The sequence below is a fragment of the Castor canadensis genome, chromosome 1 (genome assembly GCF_047511655.1).
Source record: "Castor canadensis chromosome 1, mCasCan1.hap1v2, whole genome shotgun sequence".
Classification (NCBI taxonomy): domain Eukaryota; kingdom Metazoa; phylum Chordata; class Mammalia; order Rodentia; family Castoridae; genus Castor; species Castor canadensis.
In genome coordinates, this window is record NC_133386.1 from 125,253,604 (window position 1) to 125,272,030 (window position 18,427).

General features: G+C 37.3%; 1 non-coding gene across 1 annotated transcript; it reads right to left on the minus strand.

Annotated features, from left to right (window-relative positions):
* Positions 1-7,436: 7,436 nt before the first annotated feature.
* Positions 7,437-7,600, minus strand: LOC141415761 (U1 spliceosomal RNA). Its single transcript, XR_012440720.1, has one exon. It is a non-coding gene; the product is annotated as a U1 spliceosomal RNA (small nuclear RNA).
* Between the last annotated feature and the right edge of the window lie 10,827 nt (positions 7,601-18,427).

Consider the following 18,427-nt stretch of genomic DNA (forward strand, 5'->3'; position numbering starts at 1 on the left):
CTATCCTCACCCCTCCCTTGTGTGCTCTCGCTTTTATCATGTGCTCATAGTCCAATCCCCTTGTTGTGTTTGCCCTTGATCTAATGTCCACATATGAGGGAGAACATACGATTTTTGGTCTTTTGAGCCAGGCTAACCTCACTCAGAATGATGTTCTCCAATTCCATCCATTTACCAGCGAATGATAACATTTCGTTCTTCTTCATGGCTGCATAAAATTCCATTGTGTATAGATACCACATTTTCTTAATCCATTCGTCAGTGCTGGGACATCTTGGCTGTTTCCATAACTTGGCTATTGTGAATAGTGCCGCAATAAACATGGATGTGCAGGTGCCTCTGGAGTAACAGTCTTTTGGGTATATCCCCAAGAGTGGTATTGCTGGATCAAATGGTAGATCGATGTCCATCTTTTTAAGTAGCCTCCAAATTTTTTTCCAGAGTGGTTGTACTAGTCTACATTCCCACCAACAGTGTAAAAGGGTTCCTTTTTCCCCGCATCCTCGCCAACACCTGTTGTTGGTGGTGTTGCTGATGATGGCTATTCTAACAGGGGTGAGGTGGAATCTTAGTGTGGTTTTAATTTGCATTTCCTTTATTGCTAGAGATGGTGAGCATTTTTTCATGTGTTTTCTGGCCATTTGAATTTCTTCTTTTGAGAAAGTTCTGTTTAGTTCACATGCCCATTTCTTTATTGGTTCATTAGTTTTGGGAGAATTTAGTTTTTTAAGTTCCCTGTATATTCTGGTTATCAGTCCTTTGTCTGATGTATAATTGGCAAATATTTTCTCCCACTCTGTGGGTGTTCTCTTCAGTTTAGAGACCATTTCTTTTGATGAACAGAAGCTTTTTAGGATACATTTTATAACGTCCTTCCTTCCTTCTTCTCCTTGGCACTGTTGGAGATTGAAATGAGGGACTTCTTGGGCAAGTGCTCCGTTACTGAGCTACATCATACTCAGCAGAACTTGCCTCTTTTTTTGATGGAAGTAGCTTAGTTGATAAACCTTGAATATTGAAGTGTTTGGGGACATTTCAATAAAATAAAGGAGAAATTACAGACTTTTGACTTGGAACTTTCTTTGACAACTTTAAATTATTAAGGATTATTTACTAAGAGAAAATTTAGATAAAAGTAGGAGAATATCAAAGAAAAGCAATAAATAAGAAGAGAAAAAAACACTCTGATTTCCATAAGTGAATTGTAATAAAAATTTCTCAGATCACGTGAAAAGTAATAGTTTGTAAGAGGAAGAGAAGCTGGGTGTCATGGCATGGCTGTAATCACAACATTACAAAAGCAAAGGAAGGAGGATCCCAAATTCGAGGTTATCTTGGGCTATCATGATGAGTTTCAGGCCAGCCTGGATTACATAGTGAGAACTTGTCTCAAAAAAGTAAAGTGAAAAAGAAAAGAAAAAAGAAGGGAAAAGAAGATATAAGTTTTAAATAGATCTAATTAACAGGGTCTTAGATTATTAGAACCTACTTTTTGAAGAGGAATGTCAGAGATGGCTTAAACTTCTTGCTGACTTGACACAAAATTCTGTCATTGAAAGGTAACATAAAACTCATACTATACCACTACAGCAAGATTTTTTTTGGTGGAGCTGGGGTTTGAACTCAGAGCCTCATGCTTGCTAGGCAGGTACTTTGCTGTTTGAGCCACTCCACCAGCCCTATAGTGAGAATATTGATCACAAACTTAATGAGTATAATCCATTCCAGAGTGGTTTAAGAAGCAATCTGAAAACATATTGAAGTTTTATAGCTCAAATGTGAAGGAAAATTGACAGAGTTTTTCCCAAATTTCACAAAAATTTTAAAATTTTTCAAAGCACGATCAATAATACACTGTAGAGGTGACAAAAAACTTTCTAGTAGTATGAAGGAAAACACTGATTACCCATGCTAGTGGAAAGACTGACTTAATTTTCTATTCTTTCTATAGAAAATAATACTGCAAAACCATTTTAAGGGCTGGAGGCATGGCTCAAGTGATAGGGCATCTGCCTTGTAAGTATGATGCCCGGATTTCAAGCTACAGTACCATGGGAAATACTGCCATCGGAAGGAGCCATTAGAGGCAACATGCTCACCAGATGAGAAAAAAGCATATTAAAAGCTGTCAATACAATTTTAGTTTACTTTTCAGACTTCTGCAATGTTTGTGGTAGACTTTAAAATTTGCTATGATTTATCTTCTCATTTTAAAGAAATATTTGATTTTGCAATTAGTTTTGTATTTTTTGGTAGTCTTTTTCTGGGGAGGGGCTCTAAAGTTGTAAGCTTCATGCCCACAAAATGAGTCCACCTTTGGGCCTGGAGCATGTCCAGGGCCGTTGAAGAGGCTGACCTTAGTGCCTGATAATAAACAGCACGGCTGGTGAATGGCTCTAGAGAAGGATGGAAGGAAGGATAAAATAGAGGTGGGGTGCTTATTTTCCTGCCTCTCCCACACAGTCTCTGGTTCTGATAATGGCTGAATTCTCTTTGGTTGTATATTCATTTTTTATTGCTGTCAAAACAAATAACCACGTTTAGTGACCTAAAACAACACTCATTAGTTCACAGTTCTGTAGGTTAGAAGTTCTGGTAAGCTCAACTGAGTTCTGTTTAGGGATGCACAAACTCCAAATCAAAGTATCAGCAAAGCTGGGTACTTATCTAGAGGTTCAGGGTGGGTGGGGATCCACCCCTGAGCTCATTCAGGCTGGTGGAATTCTAGTTCTTGTAGTTGTAGGACTGAGATCTGCATTTACTGGCTGGCCGTCAGTGGAGGGCTACTCACTGCTCCTGGAAGCTGCTACATTCCTTCCCATGTGGCCCCTCCATCTTCAAAGGACCTGCAATGCCATGGTCAAGTCGGCTTCATAACTTCAATCTTCCTGGATTCTTCTCTCACTTTCCTCTTCTGCTACTAGCTGGAGAAAGTTCTTTGTTTTTAAAACGCTCATGTAATCAGTGTAGACTCTCTTGAGTAATCTTCTGAAAGGTAGACCCAATCACAGAAGCTCATCACATTCAAAGGTTCTAGTAATTAGGGTGTGAACCTATGAGGCCATTCCTAGAAATTCTGCCTACTGCAGACTGCATTTCCTGTTTGGTGTCCCTAACAGCGCTGTAACAGCTCTGTGGCTCCAGTTCTGTCCAGGTTCTGCTAACACAGTCACTTCTAGCCTTCTCATGCCTTGGGATGGCAAAACTTGCTGATATTGCTGGCTCTTGAGACTTCACCATGCATCATTGTTTCCCATGCCTCTGACTACACACCTGTGTGGCATTGTTGTAAAACTCCAGTTTCTCTCTTTGAGCATGTCATCTGTTTTCTCTGGAAACATATTTGGTGAAAAGTTCTACTTTCTGTGCTCTCTTTATATGCTAAGAAGATATTAGATTTTAGCCTTGAGATACCCACAAGGGAATATTGTAGTCATAGCCTGCAATATGAGACTAGCCTGCAGAGTGAGAATGTATTGTTTCACAGGTGCTGAGGATGGAATTAGGTAAAGATTTCAATGCAATTTAGACAAAGCAGTGGGGTGGGCTAAGATTTTTTTAAACTGCTTTGCCATGTCTTACTTCATTATTTTTACTACTATAAATTTTATTATATTACATATAAAAGAAATTGAAAAATGAAATATGCATTTATTTCAACTTAGAAAATTTAAAAATGTGTAACAATTCTTAATAACTTTTTAAGTTATATTCCAAATTTTAATACAAAATATGAATTAATTATATCTACTTGTAAATAACATTTACATTATTATCTATTACTGGAACTTGCAGAATAGCATTATAGTCAAATTTGATCTCTGGAAATCCTTAGCTTATTATGTATTAGATGTTACTAAATGGACTCAATCATCAACCTCATCATTCATTAAATAGTTATAATAAGAATTTCTACCTTATAAAGAGTTGGTTATATACACATACACATATTGCATAAATATATGAATATACTATACATCTTTTCTTAAATTTCATTTTGCTTTTGAAGTAGTATATATTGATAACACAAGGGGATTTCACTGTGATAATTCCATACATGTGTCAGTGTCCTTTGAACAGGTTCACCCTTCCATTCTCCCCTACCCTCCCTACTTCCTTCTTTTTCAAACAGTGTTTCGTGGGTTTCATTATTCCATCTCTCTCTCTTTCTCTCATCTGTCTTTCTATGTCTCATTATAATCATCATCACCATCACCACCATTATCATTTTAGGTCTAGGTTCCAAAAATGAGCAAGAACATGTGACATTTAATTTTTTAAACTTGGCTTATATCACTCAACATGATGATCTGTAGTTTCATCCTTTTTCCAGAAAATTACAAAATTTCATTTTTCTTTATGGTTGAGTAATATTTCATGGTATGTATCCCAACAACGAATAAAGAAAATATTATATATATATTACATATAATACATATAATATTTCATGGCACCCTAGCTGATTTCACAGTTTGGTTATTGTGAATAGAGCCGCAATAAACATGGGTATAAAGATATCTTTCTTGTACATTGATTTTCATTCTCTTGTATGGTGGAGTCATAAGGTAAGGCTACTCTTAGTTTTTTAAGGACTCTCCATACTGATTTTCATAGTGGTTCTACTAGTTTGCATTTCCACCAACAGTGAATGAGGGGTCATTTTTCCCCTGTGACCTTGCCAACATTCGTTGTTGTTTATTGATGATTGCCAATCTGATTGGGATGAGATGGAATCTTAGTGTAGTTTTGATTTGCATTTCCTTTATAGCTAAGGATGTAGAATATTTTTCTTCTGAGAACTGTCTTATTTATTTCTCTATTTATTAATTGTATTATTTGTTCTTTTGCTGTTTAAGTTTTTTATTTCTTTGTATATTCTGACTATTAATCCTTTATCCATTGAATAGCTGGCGAAAATTTTCTCCCATTCTGTGTTTGTCTCGTGATTCTGGTAATTCTTTTTATGTGCAGAAACTTTTTAATTTGTTGCAGTCCTATTTGTCCATTTTTGTTATTATTTCCTGGACAATTGGTGTCCCAGTGAGAAAATAATTACCAATGCCTATATCCTCCAGATGTTTCTCTGTTTTCCTGTAGTAGTTGCAGTTTCAGTTCTTACATTCAAATCTTTGATCCACTTGGAGTTGATTTTTGTACAGGGTGAGAGATAGGTATCTATTTCCAGTCTTCTGTATGTAGATTGCTAGTTTTCCCAGCACCATTTGTTGAAGAGGATGATTTTTCCTCCAGTGTATGTCTTTGGCTCCTTTGTCAAAGAGGAGATGGCTGTAGTTGTGTGGTTTTATTTCTGGGTCTTCTGTTTTGTTTCTTTAGTCTTTGTGTTAGTCTATGCTATTTTTGTTACTATGGCTCTGCAGTATAATTTGAAGTCCAGTATTATGATACCTCCAGCATTGCTTTTTGTGCTCAGGATTACTTTTTGCTATTCTGGGTCTTTTAGGCTTTCATATGAATTTTAGAATTGATTTTTCTATTTCTTAAAGAATGATGGGTATTGCATTGAATCTGTAGATTACTTTTGGTAGTATAGTCATTTTCATGATATTAATAATGCCAATCCATGAACATGGAAGTTCTTTCTATCTTCTGGTGTCTTCCTCAATTTCTTTCTTTATAGTTTTTGTTGTAGAGGTCTTTCACCTCCTTGGTTAAGTTTATATCTAGTTTTTTTTTTTAAGGCTGTTGTGAATGGAATTATTTTCCAGATTTCTTTCTCAGCCTGATCATTGTTGGTAAATAGAAAAGCTACAGATTTTTGTATCCTGATATGTTGCTGAAGGCATTTATTAGAAATAGGAAATTTTTTGGTGGAATCTTTGTGGTCTTTTAAATACAGAATCATATAATCCGCAGATAGGGACAATTTGAATTCTTTCTTCTCTATTTGGATCCCTTTTACTTCTTTTTCTTGCTTTCACTAGGAATTCTAGTACTACACTGAATAAGAGTGGGGAGAGTAGACACCATTGACTCATTCTTGATTTGAGAGGAAATGGCTTATTTTTCCCCATTTATGATGAAGTTAGCTATAGGTTTGTCATATATAGCCTTCATTATGTTAAGGTACATTTCTTCTATTTCTAGTTTTTTCAGAGCTTTTATCATGAAAGGATGATGAATTTTGTCAAAGGCTTTTCTAAATCTGTTGAGATGATCATGTGGCTTTTGTCCTTGATTCTGTTTTTGTGCTATATAACATTTATTGATGTATGTATGGTGTGCCATGCTTGCATCCCTGGAATGAAACCAACTTGATTGTGGTGTATGATTTTTTTAGTGTGCTGTAGGATTTGATTTGTAATTATTTTAATTGAGAATTTCTGTGTCTGTTCATTAAAGGGATTTTCTTTTTCTCTGGTGTCCTTGTCCAGTTTTGGAATGAGTACATGCTTCACAGAATGAGTTTGATAGTGTTCCTTTTCTTCCTATTTCATGGAAAAGCTTGAGAAGTATTGGTATTAGTTTTTCTTTAAAGGTCTGATAGAATTTGGCAGTGAATCTGTTGGGTCCTGGGATTTTCCTTGTTGGGAGACTATTACTGCTTCAATCTTATTGCTTGTCATGGATTTATTTAAGTGGTTTGTATCGTCTTGGTTCAAATTTGGTAGGTCAGCTTGACCTAGAAATTTATCCATTTCTCCTATATTATTAAATTTATTTGAATATAGATTTTCAAAGTATTTCTTCATGATCCTCTGGATTTCATGTGTATTTTTTGTTATATCCCATTTTTATCTCTAATTTCACTAAGTTGAGTACTTTGCATCCTCCTAGTTACATTGACTAAGAAATTATCAAACTTATTTATCTTTTCAAAGAACCAATTTTTAATTTTCATTGATTTCTTTGTATAGTTTTTAAAGTCTATATTTCATTAATTTCTACTCTAATCTTTATTATTTCTTTTCACCCACTAATTTTGGGTTTGTCTTGTTCTTATTTTTCTAGGAGCTTGAGGTGCCTCATTAGGCTATTTGAGATTACTCTGGTTTTTTTTTTTTGATGTAGACACTCATAGCTAAGGTTTTAATAGGTTGTGTTTTCATTTTCATTAGATTATAGGACTTTTGGATACTCCCATTTTTTGAGTGGACAGTGGTCCACTGAACAATTTTTTGTTTTGTCTCCATGTGTTTGAATATTTTCTTTAGTTTCTTTTGCTGTGAAGTTGTAGTTTTATTCCATTATGGTCTGAAAGGATACAAGGAATTGTTTCAATTTTCTTGCATTTTCTCAGACTTGCTTTGTGTCCTAAAATATTATCTATTTTGGAGAAAGTTCCATGAGTTGGTGAGAATAATAATACTGTGCAGCTTTTGGATGAAATACTATAGATGTATGTTAAGTCTATTTGGGCTATAGTGTAATTTAATTTTGAGGTTTCTTTGTTGATTTTTTAAAAAAGAAATTCTTTACAGGGGGGAGCACAAATACAGTCCCCCACTACCAAAAATTATGCAGTTAAGTTTCCTGCATTTGGTGAAATCACAGGAGTCAGCACATCTGGAGTGCAATGGATAAGCCTCACCTTGGGAAAACCACCTTCGTGATCATGGTATCCCCCCTGCCAGGTAAATATCTGTTGATTTTTTTTCATCCAGTGACCTATCTGTTGGTGATAGTGGGGTATGGAAGTCTCCCTCTATCATTGTGTTGGGTCTATCTGTGCTTTTAAGTCCAGTAGTGTTTGTTTAATAACAATTGTTATTTCCTCTCAATAGATTATTTCCTTTAATAATATAGAGTGATCTTTGTCTCTTCTGACTAATTTTGTCTTGAAGTTTGCTTTATCAGATATGAGTACAGCTTCTCCTGCCTCTTTCAGGGTCCATTTGCTGCTTGGAAGATTGTTTTCTACCCTTTAATCTTGACCCAGTGTTTGTTTTTGTCAGTGAGATGTGTTTCTCAAAGGCAATAAATGGTCAGGTCTTGCCATTCTATGTCTTTTGATTGGAGAATTGAGGCCATTAAAATTCAGTGTTAACGTCAAAAGGTATTCCTGCCATTTTGTTGTTTTTGTAGTGCTTGTTTCTTCCCTCCTCTGCATTTGCTTATCTACTCATATGGGGAGATTTATTTTTCCCATATTTTCATGGTCTCATTTATTGCCCTCTTCTATGTATAGAATTCCTTTAAGTATTGTCTTCAGTTCTTGTTTAGTGGTCACAAATTACTTAGTTTTTGTTTTTCGTGGAAGATCTTTATTTCTCTTCCAGTTATGAATAATAGCTTTGCTGGGTTGAGTAAACTAGGTTGGCAATTACTTTCTTTCAGTGCTTGAAATATATCGTCCACGTCCTCTTTGCATTTAAGGTTTTTGTTGAGAAATCTGCTGTTATTCAGATGGGTTTTCTTTTATATGTGACTTGTAATTTCTCTTAGTTTTCCATATTCTTTCCTTCTTCTACACACTGAAGTTTTAACTATGACATATCTTGGAGTGATTGCTTTCTGGTCTTGTCTGTTGGGTGTCCTAAAAACTTCCTGCACCTGAATGGCTATCTTCTTCTCAAGATTTGGGAAAAATTCTCATATTATTTTTTTGAATATTTTTTCCTATCCCTTTAGCTTGCACTTCTCCTATGCCCATGCTTGCTAGGTTTGGTCTTTTAATAGTGCTACAGAGGTATTGCAACACCATTCATTTTTATTTCTTAATGTTTTTCCTTTGTTTTCAATCTGACTGTTTTAATACATCTCTCTTGTTTTCATGGACATAGATTTTTTTTCTCCCCAGTACTGGGGTTTGAATTCAGGGCCTACACCTTGAGCTGCTCCACTTTTTCTGTGATGGTTTGTTTCGAGATAGGATCTCACCAACTATTTGCCTGGGCTGGCTTCAAACCACTGTCCTCCTGATTTCTGCCTCCTGAGTAGCTAGGATTACGGGTGTGAGACATCAGCTTCTGGCTTCAGATTTCTTATGTTTAGAACCTGATTTCCTCACTTACCAGTTGGGTGAATGTTTAACCTCTCTAAGGCTAAGTCTTGTCATCTGAAAACGGCTATAATACACTCACAATGTCTCTCCAACTGAGAGAAGTAAGTTAGTCCGTGCAGAACATTTCACAGGGTCTGGCATATAGTGAGCACTTGGTCAATATTGTTCTTTTTGTTGATATTATGTAATATTGAGTGCTGTTGTCTTGATGTAGAGTAGCTCTAACTGATTTGCCAGTACCAGGATTGGTACTTCATTTCTATGCTGTTTATCCTCCCTATTTTCTGTTCTTTGTGTGTTTTGTTTTAATCGATATCCAGAGCCTGAAATCCTAGGAGGTAATCCAACCTCAACAAATGGATATTTTATGTTTATTTAACTCTTTCTTTACTTTTTTTCCTTTCCTTTTTCTTTTTTTTTTGTGTATTTCTGATTTTTTGCTAATGTAGAATCAACTCATCTCATCTAATCCAATTCAACAAATACCTTTTAGAGCAAATTGTTTTAGGAAGAAAGATATCCTTCCATCCCTTACTTTTCCTAATTTATGATTCAGAGAAACCTCTATTCCATGAAGATATCTCCTACTAAGTAGGTTCAATCGTCTATAAACTAGTATAATCCTTTATGGTTGTGTTTCTCAGAGTTTGGTCCTGGCAAACTCTGGCAGCATCAGTATCACCTGGGAACTTGTTAAAAATGCAATATCTAGTGAACAAGTTCTGAGGGCTCAGAAATCTGTTTTAACAAGCCTTCTAGGTGATTCAGTTACACTCAGAAGTTTTAAACCATAGAATTGATGAGATTTAGCCTTGTTTTACTTTCCCTAATCTATTTTGCATTTGGGATAAATCAAATGCTATAATCAGTGTCCTTCACCCCCTGGACACTCTCACATTTACTTTTAAATGCTTCATCCTCGAAAACATCTTTTTATCTTTTAGGTTGGACTTCAGTATACAGGGTTGAAGTAACCCTATTCCTTGGATGGCACATTATCAGTATTGGTCTTTGCAAGTCTCCTCTCTTATATATATATGTACATGTGTATGAATGTACACATTCACTTATTCATTTACCCATTCCATTTTCATTTCTTAATCTCCATCATTTTGTGTGTGCTTTATTTGTATCTTTTCATGTGTATTTTTGTAAAATGCATATTATTTTGTGTCTACATATTTTTATTCACATAAACGACATTGTCATGCATATCTTGTTTCATCCTTTTTCCACTAATATTTCAAAGACCCATTTGTGTTGCTGTTGCTCATCTTGTCTGTTATTTCTAACTACTCCAAGGTGGGCATCCACAATATTTTACCTGATGGATACTCAGGTTCCCTCCAGCTCTCCAACTTTATAAATAGTGCTATGATGAACTTCCAGCTAAAAGAACACTTAAACTAGCCCAAGAACCATAGTAGTCAATTGACCTGGAGGGCCTGGCTCAGCAGAAGAGTATTTGCTCAGAGTTCTGAGGAATCTCTTTAACAGACTCTGTCCTGAGGGAAAAATGAGTCATGCTGGATAAACTTAACTCTGTGAGGAGGTGTCTGCAATTTCACTTTGTCTCCTAATTCAGTCTCAACTGGTTCTGGGTCTGTGTTCCTTGGAACATGGAGAAGTGAGGTAGAAAGAGAAGAGAGACTGTGAGCCTCGCATGCTAGTTGCCTGGCTTTGCTCTTGGGCATTGGTAAGTTATACTTTGGAGATTCTTAGACTTTTCAGGAACTGAGGCTTGCATACACAGATTGTGGTTAGAGAAAATAGAATTTGGATTTTGACTGTTGAATGTGACCCCAACCTCACTGACAGATGTGAAGCTTAGAACAACATATGACCCATGCAAAGAAACTGAAACCCTTTCGAGTGTATTAATTCATTACGGTTAGACTCTGGGTTATACCACAATATACCAGACATCGAGTTGGTGGTAATGCTATATGATGCAACTTGCACCTTGCTCACAGCCTGGAAGGACTACACAAACTCCAGGCCAATGCTGACCCAGAACGTGGATTTTGTTAGGTGATCTAGGCCCCTACTGGTACAGTTTTGCAACTAGGAGGAGAAATTGAGACCTATAATTATCAATATGGCTCACTCATGGCAGGAAAGACCCAATGAAAGTTATTCTATGTGCTTGAACTAAAGTGATTAAGAAATTAAACTCTGAAGCCATCTGCCCATTAAAAATGAGGGCAGAGGATGCTTGGCATGACTTTTCTTGGCCCTAGGTCTCTGATCCCCATGTAGTTTTAACAGAAACACTTCCATTCTGGAATATACTTCAATGGGCTTTTAATTCTCTAATTAAATCACTCTTTTGGATTATCCAAATACATGTTCTGGGATGAAATGTTTTACAAGACTTTCCTTTAATAAATCCCACTGGGCTTTAGCTGAAACCTAATTAGTCCCTTTAATTAGTGTATTCTATATGAGGAGGCTCAAGCCAAATGCTGTTACTAGAGTGTCCTCACTCTGCTAAGAGCTTCAGCCTTCGATTTTTGGCAGTTATTTGACCCAGACAGATGGTGGATGGGCCCATCATCCCAATGACTTGTGTACCTGGAGGAGGATGGAAAATGCATGCTCAAAGCAAGAATTTTAATTAGCTCTCTAGAAAGTGGCTTTATGAATTAGATTTCTAATTTTGTAGTCACCATTACAAAACTTGGGGTCATTTACACACAACTTAATTTGCATAATATCTGTGAGACACTTTAAGTTGCCTCTGATCCTTGTTTTGCACATCTGTGTTGGCTAGGTTTCTCATTACTGTGACAAAATACCTGACATAAACAACTTAAAGAAGGAAGTGTTTATTTTGGCTCATGTTTTCAGAGAGTTCAGTCCATGGTCACTTGGTTTTAGTGCTTATGAGCCATGATGAGGCAAAACATTATGGCAGGGAGCACATAGTGGAGCAAAGCAACTTACTCCATGATGGACGGGAAGCAGAGAGAGTGACAGGAAGAGAACAAGGTGTATCTTTTCAGTGCATGCCTCCAGTGACCCCCTTCCTCCAACTATATCCCGTCTTCCACAGCTCTACCGCTTCCCCATAGCCTATTAAAATATTGGATCCATCAGTGAATCAATATGTTGATGAAGACAGAGTCCTTATTATCTAGTTGCCTCCCCAAAGACTCACCTCTGAAAACTTCTAGCACTGGGGACCAAGCCTTCAATATATGAGCCTCCTCAGGAGATACTTCATATCCCAAACATAATAACATACTGCTCATTCTCTTAGACTCCATTCAAATACCAGCTCCCTGACAAAGCATTTGTGACCTACACTACAAGGGGTAACATGGTGTTGTGGAAAAACTTTGGGTTTTGAAGTGCACTTACATTTGTCTCCCATTTCCACTTATAGTTAATTTCATGTTACGCAAATTCCTTTACCTTCCTGAACTTTAGTCTGCCCAGCCACAAAAAAAATAGATAAAATATACTCAGAAGTGTTATTGTAAGGATAAATTCTGGTATGCTAGACAATATGTATATAGTAGAAAATATCATTTTTCATATATGATTTTCCAAGAACATGACTTAACATTTTCATCTAATGTTTACACCATTCTGCCTTGTATTATAGTCAGTCTTAAAAATAGTATGTATAGACTAGATTCTGATTATAAAAAAGTCAAACATGTAAAGATTCAATACAATAGAAGTTTATTTCTTACTTTTACAACAGTCCAGAAGTCCATGGAAGAGGATCTGTTCTTTGTCACAGAGAAAATGTGATAAGACAAAGTTTAGAATGTTAGACACACAAATATTTCTTCATTGGATAAAAAGATTTTAAGCAAATTCTAGATTATGGATATTGTTTCTTCACTCAAGCATGTCTTTTAGGTGACTCCCAGGTAGTTACTCTGAGAGAGAGAGAGAGAGAGAGAGAGAGAGAGAGAGGAGGTTGGGGACTAATAAGAAGAGAAATAAAACAGGCTGCACAAATAAAACAGACCATGTCGAGAAAAGAATGAAAGCAAATCATATCCAGCCAAGGTGGGTATTTGCCTTTCTCTTTTGCTAGAATGCAAGTTCGTTCAAAGTAGGGATTTTGCTTAATGTTCCCTACATCTACTTTACAGTATCCGATACTTTGAGTGCCGAATTGACTTAATTGAGGCTCTTGAATCCTTTGAATAAGGGATATATCAATACTGGAGACTTAAATGTCACTGCTTGGATACTGCCAGGAAGGAGCTTAGCTATAATAACCTAGAGGCCAATGAGGTGAAATAGGTCAAAATAGAATCCCAGAGCTGCTGCAACCCAAGAGAAATGTGCCCACCTTTGAACTTGAACTTCATCAGACATTTTCTCTTCCCATTATAAGGAGCAAAGTTCACCTCTACTTTCAAGGCTGCAGTTGCTTAAACATGGGGTTCTCAGAGTAGAGAGGGAGGAAGTTGTGGTCACCTTGTCCTTGGATTTCTCAGGTGCCTTTGCATCCTATGCCCAATCACTTACCATTCTGAATTGGAGTTGTTTTTTTTTGTTTTGTTTTTATTTCCCCTGTAGGTCTCCACCACTAAGTTGATAGGTGCTTAAAGAAGAGCCTTTATTGACTTTCATATACAGCCTTGGCAGCTTGCACAAGGTCTGTTGAATGCATTCCCATTTCAGTGTGTGTGTCAGGAGACATACACATAGAGCAGAGTAGGGGAGAAACCAGAGTTAGAATCAGCATAAACCAGGAATTGTTAGGGGTGATAAAACAGGCCAAAATAGGGATTGGAAGTATGTTGTAGGGTGCCTTTCATCTTAGTGACCTGGGTCTAGGATTCACCCCTGTACATTGGGTCCCAGGAAGCAAGAGCTACTTCAGAGCCTACCAGGAGGAGCTGGGTATCACCACATGCTGTGAAGTTTCTCAGTTTCACACAGAAACTGGCATTGTCTGAACATGTCCTTCAAATGTCCTCTGGGCCTACAGGTAAACATGCAGAGAAAATAGGCATCATCATTCGTTGGGTTCTCATTGTTAGGTTTTATTCTAGGAATTCTAAAGAATTCTTATATTAATCCTTAGGAATAACTTTATAGCAACTGTACAGTAAGGTATTACTGGCAAAAAGTTAGTGAGACCCATCTCAACTAACATACTGAGCATGGTGGTATGAACCTATGATTTCAGCTATGTGGGAGGCATAAGTAGGAAGGTCCCCCTTATAAGGCCAGCTGGGCAAAAATTAAAAAATTAATTATTCAAAGAATAATTAATACAAAAAAGGGCTGGAAACATGGCCCAAGTGGTAGAACACATACCTAGCAAGGGCAAAGTCTTGAGTTCAAACCCCAGATCAGCCAAACAAATAAACAAAGATTAAGCAAAACTGATGACCATGATGAGTGGACTGCAGGGCAGTTCTCTGGTGGCTTTGGATATATCCAGTTCTCTCTGTGTTCTTGCCTATTGTTCTCAAGAATAACTCTGGATGTGTTAGGAATGCAACATCATGAGGTATGGGAGAAATGGCTGGAACAGCCTAGGCTCTCTCTATTCTAGTTCCCCTGAAGCAAGAACATTTCTGTTAGTTATCATTTACAAAAATTTGTAATTCATGTGGAAGTTAATTTGGAGAACTTCCAGTTATTCAGTCAGCCACCAATACAGGTAGACTCAGCTACATGCATATGTTTGGGGAATACATTCACAATGGTGTGGGATTATTGCAAGTCATTTTGGGTACAGTTTCTTATGCCCTCAGTTTCTATGAAATGCCACACATGTCTGCGTTTAAATAATCGAGTAAAATAAAACATTCGAGTAAAAATGAAAATTGACAGTGTAGTGATTCAAGGTGAATAAACAGTATATGGAATATAGGCCTAGCACAAATATAAGCAATAGTATACATACATAGAAATATGTACATGTATCCAAAAGTGGGAGTGATAGAGGAGACCCTCAGGGAGGAAGAAAAGAAGGAAAGATAGTGACTAATAATGAAATATATCACATCTGTGTAGGAACAAGATAAAAAGAAACATGCTGAAAACTGTTAAACAACACAGGATGGGGGAAGGGCAAGGAAGTGCAGTGGAGGGGGTTACATTGACTTAAGCACAATGCATATACAGGTACAATACCATGGCAAAAATCCCACTGACCAACAAATCTGAAGTACAAAGGACAAGAATGAAAAACTGGTTATGCTAAAGGGTAGGCACTAATGGGAGGGGGAGGGTAAAAGAAGGAGGTAAAGAAGGTGAATATGGGTGATGTACTGTCTACACAATAATGAATATAGAATTTTTAAACCTGTTGAAATCACCATAAGAAGATGATTAAGGTAGAAAGGAGAAATATGGAGGGAATGAACCAATTCAGGTTATAATACACACACACACACACACACACACACACACACACACACACACACATATATGGAAATGTCATAATGAAACTCTCTATATAGATATTATAAACAAACTAAAATGTCTTTTTAAGAAAGAAAAAGAAAAGGACAGGAAGGTAAAACAGTTCCTGTCTGGATGTTGGTACCAGTGGGATGGGGGGAGAGGGGGAAGAGGATATAAGGAAAGGATGTAGGAGGGTGACTATAGTGGAAATATGTACACGTGTGTGAAAATGAGAAAAAGAGACCTGTTGAAACTATTATAAGAAATGGGGAGAGGGAATAAAGGAGAATGATGGAGTGGTTGAATTTTAACTAAGATACATTGTAAGTACTTTTGTAAATGTCACAATGTACCCCCAGTGCAACAATAACTTGATAGTAAAAAAAGATGAAGAAACAGAACTTCAGTTACTTTAATTCTATACAAATTGACCTTGGAACATTTCAAATTTCAATGTCTTGAAAGTATTTCTTCTTGTGTTTACCACTTTCTCCTTAAAAAAAGGAGTCAATGTATTTAGGAAGCATTAATATTATCTTCTTCTTTTTTTTTTTTTTATGGTATTGAGGTTGAACTGAGGGCCTTCAACCTTGAGCCACTCCACCAGCCCTTTCTTTGTGATGGACATTTTCAAGATTGGTTCTTGTGAACTATTTGCCTGGCTGGCTTTGAACTGTGATCCTCCTGATCTGTCCTTCCTGAGTAGCTAGGATTACAGGTGTGAGCCTCTGGCACCCGGCTTATCTTCCTTCTTTCTAATTTAATATTTATTTCTGTTTTTATTTTTTATTGTCATGAATATATCGTTATGTATAGCACAAAAAGAGAAAATCCTCACTGCTTTTATGCCTTATCTGATCACTCATTAAATGTCTTCTAAAATTTATTATTTGTTTTATTTCATGATTACTACTAAAAGTAAGTTTATTTTGTAGCAGAGGGCAGCGTTAAAAATGTTCTCTACCAAGTATCAAATATGGAATGTATGGATCATTAATATTATTCTATTCACTCTTACTATTTCTTTGGTAGTTAAAAGAAGCTTCATTGTCTTAGTTGCATGCATGTGTCAGTAAAACGGTCCTGTTTTGGCCTCACTGTTTCAGTTTTGCCTCGGAAGATGATTGGGGTGGGGGGTGAGTGATGACTCATTGACTTTCTTGTGACCACGTAAGATTTTCCTGAGACTCAGATGATTAGTGACTGAGGGAGAGGATATTTATTCTAGAAGCAGCAGTTATGGGAGAGGAAAGGCATGATGAAAACACAACAAGGCCTGTGAACCTCTTGCCTGGATGTTTATTGAGTGGAAGAGCTGGAGTGACAGGGGGACAATTTCTGGTCATGCTTGGGTCTTGCAGCACCTGAAACTTTCTAGGTCAGATAGAATCTTTCTGAGAGGTGTTCTAGGTAAGGAAGAACACACTGCCTTTTCCATATTCATTTTAGGTTAACCATTGTTACTGACACATTTGAATGCATGGTGATGGTGGGCTGAGATGTACAATTCATTGTGAAAATTTTGTTCAACAGTTACTATTTTACTTCTACCATTTATCGAGTGCTATGATATGCAGGCTGTGAACTAGGAGGGACCTTCACTATGTCATTTCAAGAAACTTGGAATTAAGAGGTGGCAATATGTGGGGTAAAGAGGCTTTAGAGTTCCACAAACCTAAGTTCAAATGTAAATACTGCCAATTCCCAGTGGGGTAATCTTGGGCAAACTATCTAACCTTTGTGAGACTCCAGTTTCTCATGAATCAAACAGAAATAAATAACAATCACTTTATTTAGTAGTTGAGAGAAATAGGTCAATTGTAAGGAAAGCCCAAGAACCCGACATACAGCAGATCATCAAATAGTTATTATTTCTCTTGTTGCAAATGCAGAAGGCTCAGAAAGGTGACTGACAAAACCAGACCCTCTGGCTTTGCATACCTGTTTCTTAGTAGGGTACTCTCTGCTACGCTTCTCCAGCAGGAGCTGGGAAAGTCACACGTGTTTCCTTTGTTAAGTGGTGGTGCTGACGAAGGTGGAGTCATGCCCCAAATGACAACTCCTGTGAGAACCATGGTTAGAACAGAGGAAGGATATGTCCCAGTAGATGGAACTGGTTTATCCCAGTTGTGGAAGGTGAAAAGGTGCTGGCCAGACAACACCAGTTATCCACTCAGTGGCATTGTAACTCATGCAGCATCATTTTTTAGTACTACAGGGGACAACACGTATGTCCTTACAATGCTTAGCTTTCTCCTCTCTCCTCCCACTCCCAGGTGATGTGTTAGGTCCCTTCAGTATTGGTATTTGTCACACTGGCCATGACTGAGCATGCGTTGGTGCCATAATGTTGAAATGTGTGATGCAAGATGCAAAGCTCACGTTTAGAGATAGATGGGGAGCACCTGGGGTCTGCATCTTTGAATCCCATGTCAAGGTTTTGGTGGTGACTATTTTTTAACCCTAAAATGTTCCTCGTTGCTGCAGTGATTAAGAGAAGATAGGAAATGCAGCCACTGGAAAAAGTTTTGCCCCTTTAACTTAAAAATGTACTCTTTAAATCCACCTGAGGAGCATCCACACACTTTTCTCATGAATGGCAGGTCATGTAACGATGACAATCTCACATTATGTGATCCAGATGTTTGTTCTATTTATTTATCTATCTATCTAATGTATTGGCAGTACTGGGGTTTGAACTCAGGACTTTGTGCTTGCTAGGCAGGTGCTCTACCACTGAGCCATGTCCCCAGCTCCTTTTTGCTTTAGTTATTTTTCGGATTGGGTTTCACATTTTTCCCTGGAGCTCACCTCAGACCACAATCCTCCTACTATGCCTCCTGTATAGCTGGGATTACAGATGTGCACCACTACACCCAGTTTATTTGTTGAGATGTGGGTCTTGTTAACTTTTTGCCTGTGCTGTACTCAAACCAAGATCCTCCTGATCTCTGCCTCCTCAGTAGCTGGGATTACAATGTACACCACTACACCCGGCCTGTTTGTTCCATTTTTTAAAGTTACTCCGTTACTCAAAGATGGTTTTGGTACTATAATGGATTTACCTCCTATTTG